The sequence below is a fragment of the Archocentrus centrarchus genome, chromosome 24 (assembly GCF_007364275.1).
Source record: "Archocentrus centrarchus isolate MPI-CPG fArcCen1 chromosome 24, fArcCen1, whole genome shotgun sequence".
Taxonomy (NCBI): domain Eukaryota; kingdom Metazoa; phylum Chordata; class Actinopteri; order Cichliformes; family Cichlidae; genus Archocentrus; species Archocentrus centrarchus.
In genome coordinates this window covers 11,229,980-11,242,945 of record NC_044369.1, presented here as the reverse complement: position 1 = coordinate 11,242,945, position 12,966 = coordinate 11,229,980, and the positions used below count along the sequence as shown (strand labels likewise).

Genomic DNA, 12,966 nt, shown 5'->3' with positions numbered 1-12,966 from the left:
CAATTATTATTTATCTATGGCTGGCGTTTATTCAGGAATTATTCAGTGTGCTACAAGCCTGCCAAGCCGCAGGGTCTAAACAGACCCCTCATGGGCCTTAGAAAGAGGGAATTTCTTTTAAAACATATTATTTTATTCCTTTTCTTTTCTTTCTTGAAGTGGGAGATGAACTACTTGGTCTTTCAACCTCAGACCTGAGAGAGTAGCAAGGGCTTCACCCATGCAGCTGCACTATTCCATTTAACACGCAAAGTTATTTAAAAGAAACGCCGCTGACCATCAGCCAATCTGTTATTTTAAACACTAATATCAGCCCAGAATTTCAAAAACTGGTCTGTTCCTACTTAAAAGAAAATAGGCTCCAAAAAGAAATTGCAACAGTAGAAATTACATGCTTCAGGATTATAAATAATGTACAATAGAGGATCGTAAATTAAATGTTGCCCCCTTTTTCCAGCCATTTGCAACTAAATATTGAGACTGAGCTCTGAGTGTGACTTTTTTTTTTACTTCAATATGAATACCAGCAAATGTATGAGTCACTCAACACCAGAGTGCTCCCACTCGCTTCTCTGCTGGCTCAGAGCCAGAATACGGAGACACCCTTAGCTTTTCGGGGTGCCCCCCCTTGTGTTTCATATGCATTCGTGTGCCATGAGTGGGTGTGTGGGAGTCACACGGCTCAGTACAGCGGACTGCACGCACAGGCGCGCACAGACGTACACCTTCACACAAAGGAGAGTGGTGAATATTTCATGAGATGCTGTTTACTTCACAACATTTCTAAGCTGAATGCGCAGGAGTCCATTAACTTAAGCAAAAAGGCAGCGAGAAAGCCCGGCGTGGGGAAAGAAGAATAAAGGATAGATGGTGAGTTAGCAAGATGAAAGGGCATGATCCCCAAATGAACGCAGTGTATTTTAACACCTACACATGGGAAGCCCGTAGCTAACACATTACACACTGACATCATTTCAGCACTAAGTTTTATTTCTCCAGTTACAGACGACAGTAACACGATGGTGGTTGTTAAAACTGATGCTACTGGGGTTAATATATTTACATAAGGCTGTTTATAGGAAAGACTATTTAAGACTTGTTGAACTAAAGCAAAAAAGCCAAAAAGTTACACTTGGAGAAACAATATTGACGAGAGTATTTTAATATTACTATGTAGTTATTATAGGCAGTCTTTTATTAGGGTGATGTAGATGTACAGAGGAAACTAGAAATTATGGCATGTTTAAAATTCTGGCTTCAGTCCACCACTAAGAGAAACAAATCTGTTGATTTAAACTATCTATAACCCAATTATACTTGAAATATACGCAAATCAGACAAAACTTTATGTGCCATATGCCATATGTATAGGCAAACGTTAGAGCTCCTTTGGCACAGGAGAGAGACCTACACAATACTAAGCATTTTTAGGTATTTAATACTGTAGCTTATTGGTATACAGAGCCAAACAGTAAATCAATTCAAATATTGAAAATCCAATAAAATCATATTACCATTTTCATTACATAAAGAACATACTCACTCACCGGCTACTTTCTTAGATACACCTGTTCAAATGCTTGTTAGCACAAATATCTAATCAGCCAATCAAATGGTAGCAACCCAATGCATTTATGCATAAAGACATGACCAAGACAACCTGGTAAAGTTCAAACCGAGTATTAGAATGAGGAAGAAAGGTGATTTCATTGACTTTGAACGTGCGTGGCTGTGAACGTCTCAGAAACTGCAGATCTGCTGGGGTTTTCCCACACAACCATCTCTAGGGTTTAAAAAAAAATAAGTGGGAGAGAAAATATCCAGTGAGCAGCAGTTGTCTGGGTGAAAAATGCCTTGGTGATGTCAGCAGTCAGAGAATGGTCAGACTCCTCTGAACTGATAGGAAGGCAACAATAACTCAAACACTTGTTACAACCAAGGTATGCAGAAGAGCATCATCTACTCTCAGCAAGACAGCACAAATCATTTCTGGTTTCTTGAACATAACAATGAGTTCACTGCATTCAAATGACCTCCACAGTCACCAGATCTTAAACCAGCAGAGCACCTTTGGTATGTGGTGGAACGGAAGATTTGTATCATGGATGCGTAGCCATCAAATCTGCAGCAACTATGTGATGCTATCACGTCAACATAGACCAAAAGCTCTATCTCTGAGGAATATTTCCAACAGCTTGTTGCATGTATGCCACAAAGAATTAAGGCAAAAAGCGGGTCCAACCTAGCATTAGCAAGGTGCACCTAATAAAGTGGCAGGTGAGTGTATATGGGACATTATATCAAAATATGCAGGCATGGAAGAGATTTTACAGCTGAACAAGAAGTACATCATATGAATTAATACTGTAGTTTTATAATAATAACTAAACGTAAAAAAAAAATATCCCAACCCAGCCTCCCAACATATCACACGTTTGATTTGTGATCTTTGATGTCTTATACGTAGTAGTTGGTAGCATACTGGGACTGAGGATCAGCGAATACATCAAATCTATACAAAATCTGAGTTTAAAAAAAAAAAAAAAAAAAAAAGCCTGCTGCCATTTACCACTGTTTGTTATTTCGCTTGCCAAGATACTGATTATCAAGGCTTAAATTCAAACTGGGCATAGCAAGCAACTTCACTACAGGGGGATATTATTGGCCTTATTTTTGCCAAGTATTTTTTGCTGGACCTTATGTTACCATGTACTTTCAGGAGCTTTATTTCTTTTACTTTACACTCCCTTCGTACAATACAGTGTATAATTTTCTTAAACAGGGCTCAGCCGAGCAAAGCGTTTGTTTGCCCTGTAGGAGCACAAAGCAAAGAAAATGTGCTACTAAAACCAGCCCACGACTTCTTTTTTTAATCGAAAAGGTTGAAAGCACAACAACAATGAAGATAACAAGGTCGTCGCAGGTATAATCTATGGAGTCGTAAAACATGTTGCGCAAGCAAAGCCGGAACAGCAGAGACGCATAAGTGCAGCTCTTGCTGTTTTGTGAAGACACAGATGCTGGTGATTTTGTTTCCCCACTGCCAGCATGCGAAAACACCAAACCACAGTTAATCTTATTCATGTTCAATGATGAATCATAATTCATAGTTACCATTCAGTTAACACTGATGGATGAAAAAGTAGAGATCAAGAGGTGTTAATTCATAACATTTGCTTGGTCCATTTTTTAACTTCTTTGTAGCTCTTTTCTCCTTTTCAGGCTGTTTTTATATATATGTAAAAATGGTCACAGTAATAACAGGCTAATAGCACACAATAGCAAGCTTAATGGTTGGTGAACAGGACTAGAAACTTTTTAAAAATACAAACTTTCCAGATGCCTAGAGGCTCGTCATCATTTTTTCCCCCGCAAGCCAGAGCCCAGTTCTTGAGAGTGCTATAAATGTGGCTGCATGCATTCAGATTTGTGCCAAACTTAAAGTAATTTGCCAATTTTGATATGAGGTCTAGGGTACTCATTCAGACCGTTAAAGCCAATACATGAATACTAAAAACTGCAGTTCCTTGAGTGGCCACTAGAAGCTGGAGCCAAAAACAAATAGAGCCCCATAGACTCCTGTGTTAAAATGCTCAGCTTTATGACATAAATTACTTTGGTCTGTATAACATATTCGCCATTGGGACAGAGTTTTTTTGTTTTTGTTCTTCAGCATTTCGCTGTTTAAACTTTGTAAAGAACTTGCTGTGTGAATGCCGTAAAAGACCATCCAAGACGTATGTGCTCCAGATTTGTGGAGTGGAATTCTAGTGTTTCACTTTGCATTCACCTCGCTAACAAAAGCTGTTAATGTTCTCTGATAACGTAACTGCCCTCTGGCTAAATATGGTCACTCTGGGCTCCAAATTACAAAACAAAAGCCGTCTCTGATGTATATATCTCAACATGGGAAGGAGTATATGTCTGAAAGGGGCTTTAACGGTAACTTGGGAGTCAGCAAGACCACTTGTGGCAGCCCACTTCACAGCAAGTTTGAGATTAAGTCTCAGAGAAGTGGCTAAAGGTCTCGGAGAAGTTCTAGCCACACAACGACTGAGTCCACTGCAGCTTGGCATTCAGTATCAGAGCTCAGCACACAGCCTCTCCTTCAAGGTTATCTCTGTGGAGAATTCGCTGACAGCAGGATACACGTGCACACGCATTCACACATGCACAGGTGCTCACACAGTGACACACAGATAGGTACCCACAAACACACTCACACCTTAGTGCCCCCATGGACAGGGGGTGGGGGGTGGTTTGCAGATGGGGGGGGTTATGGCTTGTTTATGCTAGAGGTCTATACAAACAGACTTTTAATTGGGACAGAGGGACTTACGATTACGAGTAAAATCCACCAATCATTCCTATGTTTTATTGCTTTTTAATACCCAAATAAAAACGTGGCCGGGTGCTCTGCCTGCCAACCCAATCGGTCTCCTGACGAGTGAAGGTGGATCTCGGGGCCCAGACGTGGTCAAGGACATCGTTGTAAATTCAACATTTGAGTGAGGGTGATGAACTGTCTTTGCAGCGGGGCGTTGCTGAATGTGATTTTTTTTTTTTTTTTTTTGCAAGAGGTGGGGGGTATCAGTGCCACTCAAGCAGCTATATGCATCATGGCTGAAGCATTAAAGACATTAAGTGTCCATGTATTGATTATATACTTTATGCATAAGACTGTTTAAAATAAAAAAACAAATGCAAAGAACCTTAACAATCATCCACGAGAATAATGCATAAGCTCAAGGTCTGTGCTACCGTGATCTATATTGCTGCTGGTACCCACACAAACACAGTTACTGTCCGTTCCAGTTTCTGTTACTCATAATGAGTCCCAATGACGGCTGACCTTTCACAGCCTGGGGTGCCCAGGACGAGCTAAAGAGATGGGAGCAGTGAGGGAAGGTGGACGGGCCTGCAGTGACCCCATATAGAGGGTGCCAACCTTCATTCAGTCACTTCAAAGTGGTCTAATGAGTGGCAGAATACACAGGAGAAAGGAGAGTGGGGGAAAAAAAATGGATAATAGAAGAAAATCTGTGGCCAGAGGGGGAAGGTATGAAGAAGGAATAAAGAGGACACAGAGTGAGAGCACATAGCTACAGTTACACTGTGCTAGACTGCATGATTTTATCATCTGAATTTGCACTGATGCATAATATGATACGTCTGGATCCACTGAATGTGGCTATTTCTCAGATTACAATCATACCTTTGGAACAAGATGTGGCGGACAGGCTCACATTCTGTGACATTTCTTATAACTTGCCATCAAGTCAGAATTAAAGTGATAGAAAAAAATGTGTTTTAAAAGGTGCTCTAAAAAGGAGTACTTCACTTGTTACACTCTTAACGGGCTCTTTGTGATCAGCTATCAAAAAAAAAAAAAAAAAAAAAATCACGATGAAATGACCTTATGTGTAACCAGCCCCAGTGACAGGACTTGGAGGAAAGTAAAGGGAGAAAATAAGAAATGTCATTGCAGTGAGAACAGGGAGAGGAACAAAGTGTCTGAGGTTGAAATCAGTGGTTAAGGACACCAGCCACAGAGGGAGACAGTGAGAAAAATAGTTCTGGTTTTATTGCAATCTCCCAGTAAAAGCCTAGATTGACGAGAACAGGGTCCTTGGTGGTCTCTTGTGCAATAAGTTACATTTCCAGCACAATAAGCAGCGCGCCCAACTGCTGCACATTTCCTACCTCACTCATCTTCTGTAACAGAATTTACGGTCAGTGGTTAACTCCCATTATACCCTGGCTCGGGGCAAATGTGGTTCCCCTTCCACAAGTCAAAGTGCCCGCTCCGAGGCCAAGGCTCGAATGATAAAGCAAGAAAAGAAAAGATGGAGCAAAGAGCGTTGGCCCAAAAAAAAAAGAAAAAAAAAAAGAGAGAGAGACCTAGGCAGCAACAGAAGAGGAAGACTAAGGAAGAGGGAAAAGTAAACAGCACAAGAATGCCCAGACAGCAAGAACACCAAGATTTAAAAAAAAAAAAAAAAAAAAAAAAATAGTCGTATTGAAAGACAGAGAGGGAAAATAAAAACAAGTGTGGTACGAAAAGAGGTGGCAATCAGAAGAAAGATGGCGGTGGTAGACTCAAAGACAGAGGGAGAGATGCAGAATGTTCCCCAAGGGGCCCGAGTCCTGACTAATACAGAGGAGGAGTTCTATAAACAGCAGTAACACATAGCTCCTGCAGATTCATCACTCTCTGCTACATTACCTCCATTCTCTTGTCTTCACCTCTAAGCTCCTTTGCTCTGTGACCTTAAATCCCCTACACTGCAAAAAACATATCAGCAGTAACAGGTGAAATGCTTATATAGCCAATGTTTGGCATTTAGCCTAGACAAAAGGAAAAATATATACTGTTTATTATAGGACAACTTTTTGTTCAATCTCCCTTCTTCCTTTTAAAACAAGGGACCTTTTCATGTAATCTGAAATGCCATCCACTTTAAATAAAATCTTTCATTAGAGATTTATGGATTTTAATAAAGTATGGGTCATGCAACCACTTCTTGCCTTAAATTTGTTTTTTTTTTTGTTTTTTTTTGTTTTGGGGGTTTTTTGCCTAGTGGTAGTACCGCCTGAAGGTGCCAACCACAATAAAATGGCAAAAAACAGACAAAGACCAGGAAGAGTGTCCTGGGACTTCTGTGTGAAGATTCCATATTCTCCCCATTTTCTCCAAGCGCTCTGGTTTCTCCTGCCCTCAAAAAAAAAAAAAATGCTAGGTTAATGCTAGCTTTCTTGCTCTAAGACACCGTCTTACTCTCATAATTCCAAAGTTCTATTTCTCGGTTAAATAAAGTTTGAAACATATCTGTTGGCAATTCTAGTTTATCAAGACCATTTCTGCAGTCCATGATATTTTAAAAAAAAGTGCTGAACAACATGAACATGAACTGTGTACGTGTGTTTTTGTGGAGGGGATTTTTGATGGAAATTCCCTAAATTTATTCTACCGTAATCCATGAGACATTCAAATTGAACAGTCAGGACTTCACCCTCCATGTTTGCATTCGAGTTTCTCCCGGGTCTTGCAGTTTCCTACTGCTCTCCGAAGACATCCATGTGAGATGAAATGAAAATTCAAAATTGCCAACAACTGCATGAATTGGCCTGTCTGGATTGGCCCTGTGATGGACTGGAAGCCAGCATGAATAAATGCTAAAGCAGACTACAAAATTAATAATTGACAAGCTGAGATTGGGTGTTTTTGTGACTTACCCCTGCCTGACTGCTTCTTTGCAGGTGTGCTACTGTCCTCCTTTCAACTCCCTGCTTCACTCCCTTTTGCTTTATTCTGGTCGCTGGTTTCCTTTTAACTCCATTTCCTCTTCCTCATCTTTACAGATTTTTTGTTAGAGCTTGACATTTAAACCCAAACCAACTGGGACTTGCCTGGAGCAGACTTGGGTAAGCTTACACTGAATTTTCCATTTAATTGCTTGGTTTTGGGTGAGGGCTGTTTGAAAATGTGAAAGCACTCTTACCCTCTTTTAATGATGAGAAAATACTTAGCTGTGTTTGGATTAAGAAGGTTTGGATATTAACAAGTTTGGCTGTCGATTAGGTGGAAATCTGTAAAATCTGTGACAGGCTGAGTACAATTTCCAAGAGAAGATCCATTTTTGCACCTTGCAGCCTATGTTTCACATCACTCCATCCTTTTCCTTCCATATTTTTTTTTTTTTAAGTGTCTTGTCTTTTTCATGTCCCTTCACCGCAGCAGCCTGCATGCGTCACCACACAAGCCATATTGACAGAACTCCTCGTCCCCGTCAGGTTGTGTTTTCTGCTTCGGGTCCGTACTCGTTTGTTCGCCTCACTTCTCCTCCGTCTCTTCCACTCCAGCTCTACATCTGGCACTGTGTGTGTCTGCTCTGCCCATCAGCTTCCACTTGGATGCTCCTTCCACTTGATGTGACTTGTTTGGAAGTCTTTTGTATTTAATGTATAGATTGGGTAACAGTTTCCATGTGTGGACTTTCGTGTGGAAGCTTTGTGGGTTTTATAGGTAGCACTGCCGCAACTGTTGATATGATTTCCTTTGCCTGGTTCCAGAGGAGTTTATTCTGGTGTTGTAGCAAAAACAATCCTATCATCACACAGAAGCCTTTCTGCTTTAGTGGAGACACTAATCACATTCACTACATTCAGCCTTGACTTGCCTGAATTGGTTGTTAGTGTAATGAAACTGACAATTACAGGCTACAGAGCAAACATTCCCTCTGTGGTCTTTCATAACCAGAGGCCTTTTCAGTGTATTTATTCATGCTTGGCCCTAAATGGTCCAACGCTACGTTCCTCCAGAGGACAATAAAGAAAAAAAAAAAAAGCTCTAGGGGATGTAGTTTGATAAATACGATTAAAAGGAAATACTGGCACGCAGTCTACCCTGACCTCTATTAAAAAGTCCTGAGAAAACAGTCACCACTTTTCTACTCTCTACTAAGCAGAACCTGTTGCTCAAATTACATCAACAGCAGGTGAAAACAACTCAATGTGCCAAGCAGTGCTAATGTTGCACTGTTCAAATCAAACTTACAAATACATTCCCTCCTTTTACTACTGTCTCTGCCACGAGAAAATAAAGAAATGAATTAATGCGTTCCTGCAAACTGAAGTATTCATTTTCTATCCAGGGAAGGTACCATTGAGACCTTATTAGTACTCTGTAAAGCCGGAGCAGGAGTTTACACAACGTGACTTTGTAAAATCTGGAAGTGAAGAGAGAGACTAAACAGTTCTTCCACTGCTGGCGGATCATTGTGATCCAACTGGGAGCAGCTGCATCCCTTGTTTCCATAACACGGCAACAATATACTGCACCCTTTACAGTTGCGAGGATCAGTCGAGAGAACCCGCAGGGAAAATGTCACGTTTTCCTTGGTGGCTTTCTAGGATGCTAGAAGTCAGCCATGTTGCACATCAGACATGATGGCAATATTACACAGAGAATATGTAATCTTCCCTGTGCATCATGTCAGCTGTCTTAAACATAAGTGCTGATTCTAGTCTAGACAACAGGGAAGTCTATCAATCGCCCTCCGGGGAGGATAATATTTTGTTGCTTATTTAGTTCCATTGGGGAATGATTGAGCTTTTACCCCACTACTTGCTTGCAGCTCCTATTTCCTAAGTGTGTAACCAGCTACTGTGCACAGCTGTCATGTGTCTAGGGAAAGCAGTGTGACTGACAGTCATTGTTCAAGACTGAATATGCATTTCTCCCTCCAGGACTGACGCATGCCAAATGAAGGACATTCCCTTGATTGATGACATCTATTTATAACAGAGCTCTCCCATTTTGCTCTCGTACAGGCTCTCTTTCCATTCCTCTCAGTCTGCCATGCTGACCTCTGACAGGCCCAGAGTTAGATTCCACCACTGGGTAAACAGAAGGAGATGCACTTGAATGCCGAATCAAGGGTTATTGGAAATCTCTTATAGTTCACCCAGGTTTTCATTAGAGTGGGAGGAAAAAAAAATCTCTTTTGCTGCAGAAATTATGCATGGGAAGGGAGGAGTAGGAGGGAAAAGGGGGGTACTCCCAAGCACCAAGGTTAGATCACAAACATAATCAATAATGCACTGCCTATTGTGTTTCAGCACTGCAGTCAGCTCAGCTCAGTTCCATTCAAGTGAATCCGCAGCGCAGGACTGGCCGAGCTCGTGCTAAGTCAACAGTTCACATGAAAGATAGGTCTTCATGAAGGCACTGACAGAAAACAGCAAGGAAGGGAGAGAAAGGGATGATGGCCGGAGCAGATGAGAGGGAACAAAGGCAGTCTTGGAAGGAAAATGAGGCACTGGGGGAGTGCACAGTTGCCACTGCTGCAGATGTTGTTTATGAGTCTTTACACAATGTTGCATTCGATTTGCAGTTCACATAAAGAGATGGGGACCTAGCTGAGGCACATACTGGTAAAATGCCATCTTCTCTGGTAAAACACAGTATGATGCTTTTATTTTGGAGTAAACTGCTTAAAAAAAAAATAAAAAATCTTGCCAGTGTATGTCTCTGCACTCCTTTCTCATCTCTCCGGTCCTGGCTTTAACTACTTCCCTGCTGCAATCTATTGATGCTAGCCAAGCCAAGCAACAAAATCCTTCCTAAACAGCTAATCCACCCCTCAGGCAACATCAGCATTTTCATCTTCAGCTCTGCGAACCAAAATACTGGTAATCGAATGAATTTAAATCCTCCAGATCCTTTTCCTCATTGTTAATGGGCCCTCGGAGTACATTAAAATGTATATTGTCTCCATATATTTATTGCTACATGACATACACGTGAATTATTCACATTGATTTTACTGGTGACCATCAGTGGCCATGGTGACAAACAGTCATGCTACTATATTGCCTTGCAATACAGATGACTCAACCTCTGAATTATTGATCTGGTCATGTGTAATACCCCTCTATGACGACACACATGATGCTAGTGCATATAGATCAGTTATCACAAAATCTGGAAACTGCTACACATAAGATCATAGAAACAACTCAAGTTTGAAATACATTTTTAAATTGCTTTCATGTGCTAAAACACCACAGGCACACTTTGTTTTTATTGTATCTGAGATAAAAGCAAATCTTATTTGATTGTGCTGGAAAATCCTGAGCGAAGATGTTGCCTATTACAAAGTTCCCCAATTCCAACAGCCACTTGGCTTAGAAATTCTAATCATATCTCTGAATACATGATCCTGGAGAATCACATAAACCTACGAGGCACATTCTGTACAAAGTGCACATTGATCTTGCTCAGCTAGCGCAGATATAATGCCAGTTCTGTGAACTGGCAGGGTGCTAGTTAGATCCCGTGTGCTTATGCGTGTCTGTAATGATCTAGTTTGGCCTTGGTCTGTCCGGAGATAGAACTCTTCTCCCCTCTTCACTCCTTCTTTCCCCCTCAGTTTGTCTGATCTGATACTCCCAGCGTGTCCTCTGTGGTGTCTGCTTCTTTTCCCCTTCCTGTCGGTGAGCTGAGGGCCAGCAGAGGGGAACGGGCTGCCAGCACCTTGGCCTGGTTGCCTGGCTCCCCACAGCCTAGTCATTACTGCTGGCTAACAAGCAGAGAGCAGGGGATGTCTGCGACTGCTCTTTCCCTTAACTAACAAAGAAAAAGACCTCATGGGTAACTGTGGTAGTAGCAGCGGCAGAGAGGCACAGGCTCCTGCTGGACCCATAATGGTGCCTTCTCATTATAGGCTGTCTCCTGGGGGAAAGAAAAAAAAAAGTTGTACACGCTGGGTTACAGGTCCTTTCAACTAGGCACTGTGGGACTACAGGGGTAGGGAGGAAGGAACATTATGTACACAACCTGTGACATGCCATTGCTTTGAATTATCTTTATGTAGCGATGCTTGCATTCGTGGCTGTGCATGTGCTCTGAGTAATTCTCACGTGCTCTCAACTGGATGTTTACATACTTTCTTAATGCCGTCTCAGATTTACGCTAGTGCCAGAGACATCAGGGGAGTTCCTCAAAAGGGGTGGGGGCGCTTGAAATGTGTTTGCCTTAATTTGATTCGATTCCAGTGGCTCCGTCAGAGTCAGAGGTGAGGCAGTGGAAAGGCAGGAGTCATACCTACATCAGACCAACCACACACACAAGCAAACTGGGCTTCTTTAAAGCATAAAAACCTGCGGTATAAGCAGCATTTCCCAATAGTTGGCAGCCAGTTCCAGTGATGGGCGTTGAGAGGCACTGAATATGCTTATTAATGGCTTGTAAAATACATATAAATCTACAGCCCACTGCCTGTTTGACACCTGTTTTTATTAATTTTCAGCTTTGTGTCCAAACTGAAGTAAGCTGTATTTTGGCTGCATTTCTGTTGACATTTCATTGAGTCAGCTCAAGATCTCTTTTCTGCTTAGGTAAGAAAGTCCCTTACTGTTTCAAACTAATAAGATTAGTGTTACCTCACTTAGTCATGCAAATTTACCAGACTACCCTAACCTGAAACACTGTCGCTGTACTGATAATATTCTCTAGGTGGCTGTCTCCAAATAAGAGGTAAAACATCTAGTATAAGATCTGTAAATTCAAATGCAATCCCATGCAACAATTTTACAATACAATGTAGTATTTTTGTGAAGCCTTTAATGTGTTTTTTTGTTGACTGTGTAATTTGTGGTAGGGTTACACTGGATTACATTATGTTGGAAGTGCTTTCATCATTGTTTAAAACAACAAGAAACACTGCAGTATAATATGCTTTTAGATGTAATTCTTTTGGACAATATTAAAAGAGGTTCCTAGAGATAAAGTAATATTCACTGCAAAGCTATTTTATTAAAATGCATTACAATTTATGTTGATGTAATTATGTCCACCCACTCCATTTTCCACAAAAGTTCAATTCATTATGGTAACTATAGTTCAATAATCTACATTTACTGCATCATGGCTTACAATAAATAGAGCTGCATAAAGTCAGAAAAGCTACATGAATAATTGGATCCAATTTTCACCACCTATGATACATTCAGTTTGACCTATTTAACATTTTAACGTAGGTTTGATATAATGAAGAAAGTTAGTATTGCTATACAGTAGTGAGTTTCAACTCTACTGAGGCACATCACTCAGAAACGGTTGAAGTCAATATTAGAAAGTCTTGGTTTACTGAAACCATCTGCTTTTCAACCAATCAGGTTGGTAGAACAAAAGGAAAAAAAGATCTGCATGTTATCTTTAGATTAACTAAACAGTACTGAATGTACTACCTGCCATCTTTATCAGGCATAAAATACTGTAACGCTTTCAAACTAGTTATTTTATGCTTAAATGATAACAACAGACATGAAGCTGACAAGAACAACTAAGGTTTAATGCTAATGCCCTGAGCAATAAATTTAAAACTGCCATGCGGACATCATTTTTCTATATTAATGAGGAAGGGGGCTTCACATCCATCTTGGTCTGGGTGGAGCTGCTAC

General features: G+C 40.9%; 1 protein-coding gene across 1 annotated transcript in view; it reads right to left on the bottom strand.

Annotated features, from left to right (window-relative positions):
- fut8b (fucosyltransferase 8b (alpha (1,6) fucosyltransferase)) overlaps positions 1 to 12,966 on the bottom strand; it is a 94,177-nt gene that overhangs the window by 47,215 nt on the left and 33,996 nt on the right. The gene's annotated exons all lie outside the window — the stretch shown is intronic.